An 8831-nucleotide genomic window follows, 5' to 3' on the forward strand; every position below is an offset into this window, starting at 1 on the left:
AGAAAAGTAGAGAGAGATGGGAGGAGGAACTTGGGGGGTGGGGGGGGGGATCAATGATGCTGCTGGAAACCAGCTCTTGCAGGCCTGACTGGGCTATAATTCGGGAGGCACCTTCCAGAAAATGAAAGGGAAACACCCTCTCCTCTACTCCAAATAATCCGGCAGCAGACTTGATTAAAACAATGAAGTGGAACAATGGAGAGGGAGAGGAACAAAAAGAAAGTGGCTGAAGAGTGCGCCTTATTTCCAGCAGCCCATTAAGTCTGAGAGCAGCGGCCCCGGCAGTAGAAGAAGGGGGCCGGGCTGCTCCGTCTTTCCCAGTATTCTGCTGCACTGTGGTGCTCCGAGCTTATGAGATGCAAAGAAGAGGAAAAAAAACTTGATGAGAAACAGATTAAAAACCTAACAGGCACGCTCAGCTGAGCAGAAACGCTGATCGAAAAACAAAATAAGACAACGCTCTATGCTCGGCTCCACTTGCCGTATTCCTGAGATATCATTAGCGCCTCTGCACGTAATATCATCATTACTATTGTTATAATTATCAGACCTATTTATCTTTAGTTTCCCCCTTTGTGCGACAAAACAGCATCATTTCCTGCTAAAAATCAATAGCACAATAGAGGGGATGTTTTCTTTTTTTCTCTATTTATCTGTCTCCTGATCCCCCTCTCTCGAGCAGCTACCTCCTAATGACAAGGCGGTAGATACGAAAGCTGCATCCTACATGGATAACTGCCTGCCTTACATACACACACAAACATGACACGGTTTCTTTTAATCAATCTATTAAGGGAAGCTGGGGTGGTGTTGACAGGCCCCGGCGCTGACTGATAAAGTGACCTGTGAGCCAACGTGCAAGCATTTTACCGGCCACCGCGGAAGCCAGATAATAGCTCGGTGAGCACCGAGATGATGATAATGTTGGCAACCAAGGGCCACGAAGCATATCCAATCCCTTCACTAAATGTCAACCTTCCCCCTGTATCGCTGTGACAAAAAGGGCTCAGAGAAAAGGTTGGTGACACAGAGGCCTGCTTTGAATGGCTAACAAACCCACTTGTCTCATTTGTTCCTGGGTTTAAAAGAAGCAGAAAAGGTACATGCGCTTCTAACAGCATTGAGGATGAATAAAAAAAGGGGAGGAAAGAGACAGAGATGGATGGAAGGAGGGGTGTGTGTGTTTGTGGGGGTGAGAAGATGTGCTAGCTCAGGCGCTTGTTGTGAGATTACAATGACTGTTCTGTTTTTCCTCCCAGCCAGGAGCGACAGGGCCCATTCATTTTTCGCAGCAGAAAGCGACAGATTGAAGGCCAAATATCTCTTTCTTTGCCCATCTTTTCTGTCTTCATTCTTTTTTCTTCCCTTTCTGCCCCCCTCTCTCTTGCATGTTTGGTTAACCCAGGGCTGAAGTGCCGCGCAGTGACAGGGGCGTGATGCTTCGACGCTGACACCGCACGCCGCAGACGAAAAAGGAAAAGTGATGCCCTGTGTCAGCTAGCGGACACCCTGCGGTGATGTTCCGTGCTTACCATTCCCACCCAAAAAAAAAACAGATGTTTGCGAGGCTACAAACTGGCCATTATGTGGGCGACTAGGGGCGTGTTGGCAGCAGTCAGGTCACTTGTGAAGATACGACAGCACGGCACAAACTTCCTGTATCTCCAACGGCACTTGGCTGAATCATTGCGGGTGTTGCCTTGCAGTGAGGTATGACATTATTAAGGTGGACTCCAGAGTAAACAATGCACTCTACTCTTGAGGAGCTCGGAGGATTAACCACCCGCCTGTGCTGCAGGTTGGAGCCGAGGCCGTAATTGCGGGCATCACAGCCTCCCAGTTGAGGAAATCACAGGCAGGCGCTTCAGAGATGAGCTGTATGCTTTATGACTCAGCAGGCAAATACAAAACTACATATACATGACGGGGGATTAATCACCAGCGTCTTTCTCAAATGGCTTCCGTTTGCCTTTGATTGAGCTTTTTTTCAGCATGTAAAGACAATCTTTACCACACCAAACAATTTTTTTACAAATCATAGGATCCTATTCAAACATACATGCATACATCCTTTCATCACACACGAGGCAAATAAGATGTGACACACTGAACAAGAGCGTCAATATCAAGTGAACAGAACTGAGAAAACATCATGCAAGGCCATTTCAACGATCTCCATCTCTTTGTGTTATATAACACTGCCATTTATTGTTAATGATTCTTGAATGTATTGTTACATAATCTTGTTTATCAATCTCAGTCTGACTTTCAGTTCCTGTCATTGTAAAGTGATCAGTTTTTTTTCTGACAGGCTGATTTGTACTGAAATAACTGCATCCCACTGGCAGATTGTTTTTCTCTTTGTTTTGTCATGAAGTAAAAATAAAGATTTTTAGGGCTCAATAAGACAGAAATGGATCCAATCATGGAGACAACGAAGCGTAATGATGAACATTTATCACTCACAATGAAATGAACAAACATATATGAAGGATTTGATGACATATATTTGGATGTATCATCTCCACTCCACATTAAAGTAGGACCAGTGAACCAGAAAGGCTAAAAATCAGTTCTTCAGATGTTGCTTTTTTCTGTTTCTTTTCAGCTGATTATACATCATCAGCCACCAAAGCAATCCCACATTTGCATCTGGCCCATGGGCAGGGTTTTTTTTTTTTTCATGGAAAGCCGATCTTGCCTTTTCTGGTGCTTTTCCAACCCAATCTCCTGGATAAGAGCCTTATTAATAGAAAAGAGTAGCGGGCTGTAGGTAAGGGGAGCAGCGCTGAGAGGCTGCGGATGATGATACCCAGCAGGAGAGAAGCACACTCGTCTGTTTCTACATCATCCACCAGCCGTTAACATGAAGTAGCCACCTCAGGCTTGCTCAGAGCCGGTATCATGTCAGCGTGTGGTCGAGCTTCAGGGGGGAAGGGGGGTTGGAAGAGGAGGTCAAGTAGAGAGGGGGAGAGATTATCAGACTCAAGCCGTGGATTTGCCCACTTCCATCCCTCCATCCATCCATCCATCATCCTATTTGTAGCTTGTATTTCATTAAAATTGATTTTCCCCAACCCGAAAAGATGGTTTTGGCTTTTTGTATTGATTTGTTATCTTTGGAATGACAAAGTGACATGCAGCTGATTTTGTCTTATTTTGCTGTGCAAGCAGCCCCCCTTTCCTACTTCCTCTCACAGCAGGCTATTTCTTTATCTTATTATATTTTCCAATCTGTACAATGTTAATATTTTGAACATTTATCTGTTGGATGTGTTAATTTCCTTTAAATAAGGAAGTGGCTTCATTTTCAATAGTGCAAGAAGTCCTCATGTTTCCATGGACCACCACAAATAAATAAATTGTCTGGGACAAACTATACTTTCCATCTATCCATCTCTCACAGCAGCAGCTCCTCTTTTACATCTCGGCTCATTCCACTTGATTCTTCTCCACATTTGTGATCAGATGGAATGTGAGATGAAAAATAGAAGGGGCTGAAGGGACAGTAAAACCCTAAAATCTCCCTAAAGGGGCCCATTTCCAAACCTGAAAGCTAGCGTATCGATCCTGACAGTGTATTAATACCGCTATGGATTTGTTAAAGCTGTCACTGTTTTCATTGGTCAGCAGGGCAGCATTATCTCCTGCTCTCTGACTCTCCCTCATTCTGCGTGTGTTTCATGACATCTCTTTAGACTCATAAGGAATACAAGAGCTAATCTGGGCGAGGGGAAAAGTAGGCTAATACTGTCCGACTAACCGGCTCTGTGATAATGTGCCACGTCTATACACTGCTACAGGGCTGCGGGAGCTCCTCTCACTTCTTGTTTCTCCAAAGAAAGACCTGGTGAAGCCTTCACACCGCCGTTACACACTGGTCTGAAAGCAGAGCCAGCTAATATATCAATATGCTGTCAAAACCAGGATGTGACACTTTGTGTCAGGGCTTTTCTGGCACTAAGTGAAATTTCATTTATACAGCCCAAAATCATAATTTGCCTCACAATTTGTACAATTTTCAACACACTCTGTCCTTAGACCCTTTATTTAGGTAAAGAAAACCCCTTGTAACAGGGAAAAATGGAAGAAACGTCAGGAAGAGCCACAGAGGAAGGATCCCTATCATAAAGGGTTACATTTAGTCATTTTACAAGCCGAATTATATTTCTGAGCTGCTCTGGCTGAGTGAAACAAACAGCTCCCTATCACTCTCCATCAACATTACACACACACACACATCATTCTCTTCAACTAATTCTATATCTTCTAAAAGTGCCATTAGTTGTGCCGAAAAGGATGTCCAGTGGGATATACAGATATACAGGCATTTGGTCAAAAATATTTGGAAATTAACCATTTTGTTCAACTCTAATTATGAGGTGACAAAGATGCTCCCAGATGGAGTTCCTCTGTAATATATGACCACATATGCATATAATGTGAATCTATTTTCAGGCCCGGTGGGTGATGATGAGCACAAGAACATCGCAGCTTCAGAATTTAACGCATTAGGCTCTCGGGCAGCCTGTGAAAGTGTCTAAGAGACATTTCCAGCGTCTACAGCTGGTGGAAAGCAGTGTATGTGGACACACTGGTCAAGGTCAAATTTGATTTGTTGGATTTTTTTCCCAATTTCATACAACACATGTTCCCTCCTCACAGTCAGAGAGAGAGCAACAGAAAAGGTGTTGTTCCTCATCAGGTGTTGAAACGTTGGAGGCTTTGGACCTCAAACTGGACTCCAGGGCCTGGGGGTCTTTGATTTAGCTAGAACTAAAGCGAACTGAAAGGCTCCCTTTGTAAAATGAAATGGGAAACAGATCAGTTGTATTATATAATAGCTGGAGATAAGCCCAATTAGATAAAGTGAGCATTTAGGACAGTGTTCCACAGCATTATGGGTATCTGGAGTCAGATCTGATTATTTGTGGATACCCTCTGGGGGCTCTACATGAGAACCCCGAAACGAGACATGGGCTCTGCCTTCCCCTCAGCACAGATTTGAGCCTCAACTGCAATTTTTGGGTTGTGTGCCCGAGTGTGTGAAGCAGCTTCACAGCCCTGCTGTCTTGCTCCAGGCGGTGAGATAACGGCTTTGGCGTACGCACCGCCGGCTGACAAGGCATCACATCTCCCTCGTTTTATCTACCCATCTGACCCAACTAGCAAACCGCCCTGCCTGCTCCTGCTTTAATGGCACCCCAGCCCATTCTGCCCTCCCCAGTTTAATAGCTATTTAAAGGGTTAAAAATGAAAAAGGTGGAAGTGGAGAGGTAAAGAGGGATAACTGAGTTGCACCAGGAGGAGGAAAGTAGGGGGAAATTGGCTCATATGATAAAGTTGTACGTTGAATGGATGTGAAGGGGTTCAAACAGGTCACCGAGCTGCAGAAAAATCCGTTCACTGACTGCTTTTGCCGACAGTTTCCAGTCGAGATGCCGGTCCCGGGGAAGCGCGTCAAGCCGATAGGCACGAAATATTCCCAGCCAGTGACCCGTGACGGGATATTCAATGAAGGAATCAGACTTTATTCTAGCAGCCTATTTAAGATGCGTTTCGCCCCGACAATGCCACCGTGATAACCACATTCCTTCATAGGCACGAACACAAAAAAGCCCAGTGTTTGACTTGCAGGGGTACGAAACTTACCAGGATGACACTCGGCCCAGAGGAGCACGAAGGCTGGCAAAACGAGAGAGAAAATCCACCAGCAGCGACAGCACGATTGCAGTAGCCTCCACATGGTAGTGATATGCACGTCGACATGCAAACAATAAGCAGCAACAACTGTTGAGTTTCTCCCTTTTGCGGGCAAATCAGCGACGCCTTCGCTGCGTAAAAAGCAGCGCCGTGGACGCAGCGCAGACGGAGACTGGGTACGGTGGAGGTGGAGGGCGGATAGATTTTTAGAGGTCCAGTAAAGAGTCTTTCCGTCCAAAACCCCCCCCGATATTCCCGGATATGAGCATAACACTCAGATAGAGATGGTTGTTTAGAAGCGTGTGTGTGCAGCGAGGGGAGAAAGGTTAGGGGGGACTAGCAGCGATGGTCCACACAGCGCCTCGTCGCTCCTGCGGCTGCGGCGGCGGAGGCAGCGCTCGTCGGGCACACGCAGAGGGGAGAGTCGGTGTTGGTGGTGGTGTTGGTGTGTGTGGAGAGGCGCTGGAAGCTTTCCATTCCTCCGTCCGTCCAGGAAGTAGCGTGCGAGCCCAAGTCTGACAGAGACTTTAAAACAGTCTTGAGGGGAGAGAGACAGAAAGAGAGGAGAGAGAGAGAGAGAGAGGTCATTCCTCTGGATCCTAGCGCCGGCGAGAGAACGCATAGTCGGCTCAGTGTAATAGCATGTCCCATAATAATAGGTAATAATAGATCTGTGCTCTCCAGGGGGTCTTCGAGCTTTTTGTTCATATTAAAGACCTCAAAATAGATCCACATTAGACAAAGCACGTCCGCTTCACCATTCTGGAGGATGGTGTCCTAGAAGGAGCCCTGACTGGAGGGACTGTGTTTAGTTTTTATCTATTAGGGCTATTGAATCAATCATGGGCATCAGTTAATGCAATGCAAGGTGTGGTCTCCACTAACAGCGCTGTGATTGTGCATTTCTATTAGTGTTAAGAAAATCAGAGACATAAGAAAATAACAATTTCTGTTTAAATGGTGCTGGGCCAGTGCAAAGCTTTCTGTGGCCCTGATCAGAATTTTACCCATGCCACCCTACCATCCCCTCTTCCTGGGTTGTTGTATGAAATGCCATTACTTTATGTTTTAGCTGTGTAAGCATGGTCTTGACATGTCATTGTGGGTTGACACATATCGTCAATTGTCAACATGTGTCAGAAGCTGCCATTTTCACATTCGCTCCACAGAGCACAGATACCATACCTTCACTTTACTGTACGATATGTACACAGCCATATCACACGCAAGTGGATACCATATGCTAAATGGACTTATAAAGCGCCTTTCTAGTCTTCCAACCACTCAAAGCACTTTACATGTCACATTCACTCATTCACACACATTCATATAGCGATGGCAAAGGTCATCACAAACAGAAAATAACTCATTTATCCACATTCATACACCAATAGACAGCATCAGTAGCAATTTGGGGTTCTCATCTTGCTCAAATAAATTTCGACATGCAGTGGGAGGAGCCAGGGATCAAACTACCAACCTTCTGATTAGTGGACGACCCGCTCTACCTTCTTTGCCACAGCAACCTACTCATAGTAGTTACTGTGCTACAATTTGGCCGTGTAACACAACAATAGGCTTTTTCAGAAGTGGTAATCTGATTGGTCAAATAGCTTTGGAAACCCCCTCCGGCAGAGGATTGAGGGGGCTGTGTCCGACTGTTTCTGTAACTTTCCGAAACCAACAACCTCATTTTTTTGGTAAGTCAGTATTAATGGCTTAATCATCAGCCATTAGTTCCCAACCAGGGGGTCCAGACACCCACTAAAGGTCACCAGAGCCTTGCAGGGAGTCACAAGGCCTTTTTAAGAATTTTTAACATACAATAGGTCTTTATCTCAGCATTTTATTCATTTCTTTGTAAAAAAAACTAAATTAAATTGTTATTTTATTCAAAGTTTAGACTATTATTTAACATATAAATAATCTCACAGGATAAGGGCACAGTGAAGAACTAAACCCAAGCACAGAGCCTTCACTTTCTATAAACAGCCTTGTGCTGCATAGGAAAAGTTAAAACAACCAAATGAGCTAATAGAACAATGAGAAAAAAATACTGAATTTGTCAAAAAAATAAGCAGATTGTGTATGATATACACGATCGTAGTGATAGTGACGATAGTCAGTTTGCTCAGTGATAGAAAATGGCTCCCTGAAGGAAAACAGGTTGGGAACCACTGACATGAGCCTTTAAAGCTATAAATACATCATTAAAAAAACGGTTAAATTAAATTAATAATGTCTCATTTTCTTTGGCATTTTTGTATATTAGATATGCAGTGATGATTGCTGGGTAATCTTCTGTTGTTGTCCAGTGTCAAGTCTCTATTATGTGATGGGATGATTTGCTAAAAGGTAAAATATATATGCCTAATTTTGTGTGTGTGTGTGTGTGTTTTATAACTAGTAACTAGTGTGCACTGGGGCCCCATCATAATTCCCTCACCTCACTGAATCACACCCACTTCACACAGTGGCTGGCCAGGTGAGTGGAGGTGAGAAAGGAGCCAGGGTTTGATCTTCATTTTTCAAACAACTATCACTGTTGATTTTCATGTGAGTGCAGCACACACCATCTTTGAATGCAAGGTCCGTCACCTGATGTCTTCCTGTGGACAATCCAGTTTCTCCAGAGGGCTGATGAATCTCAACCCTGTTGGACCACCACTCAACTCCCGACTTGTAACAAAATCTACAAGTCATGAAATTTGAGTTAGTTTGCAAGAGTGCTATAAAAGGCTGACTAGTGAGTTCACCGACAACCTCTTTAGTCTGTATGATCATTGAAATTCAACCCTAACATTAAATATGGAGTGGTGCAGTCGCATGGGTAAAATGCTAACTAGGATTCATTCCTGCTGCATCCATTGTCAGACATTCTGTATGTTGTATAACCAAGCATTGGTGAATGGTATTTTAAATTCAACCCTTACCTTCAATATGGAGTGGTGCAGCTATGGGTTAGGGCAGGGGAATGTATGTACGTATATTCAACCCAGTCTCATATAAAAACGTACCCTGGCTACGTTGGTCCAAAGTGCAAAAACGTAGAGGGGTTACAATAATGGCCCTTAAATTGTATCACTGTTACATTTTTTCTGCCTATTCTTTTCATATTGTTTTGCGTC

This window comes from Morone saxatilis, unplaced genomic scaffold (genome assembly GCF_004916995.1).
Source record: "Morone saxatilis isolate NCDOM2014 unplaced genomic scaffold, NCSU_SB_2.0 Contig18, whole genome shotgun sequence".
In the NCBI taxonomy this organism is placed as follows: Eukaryota; Metazoa; Chordata; class Actinopteri; family Moronidae; genus Morone; species Morone saxatilis.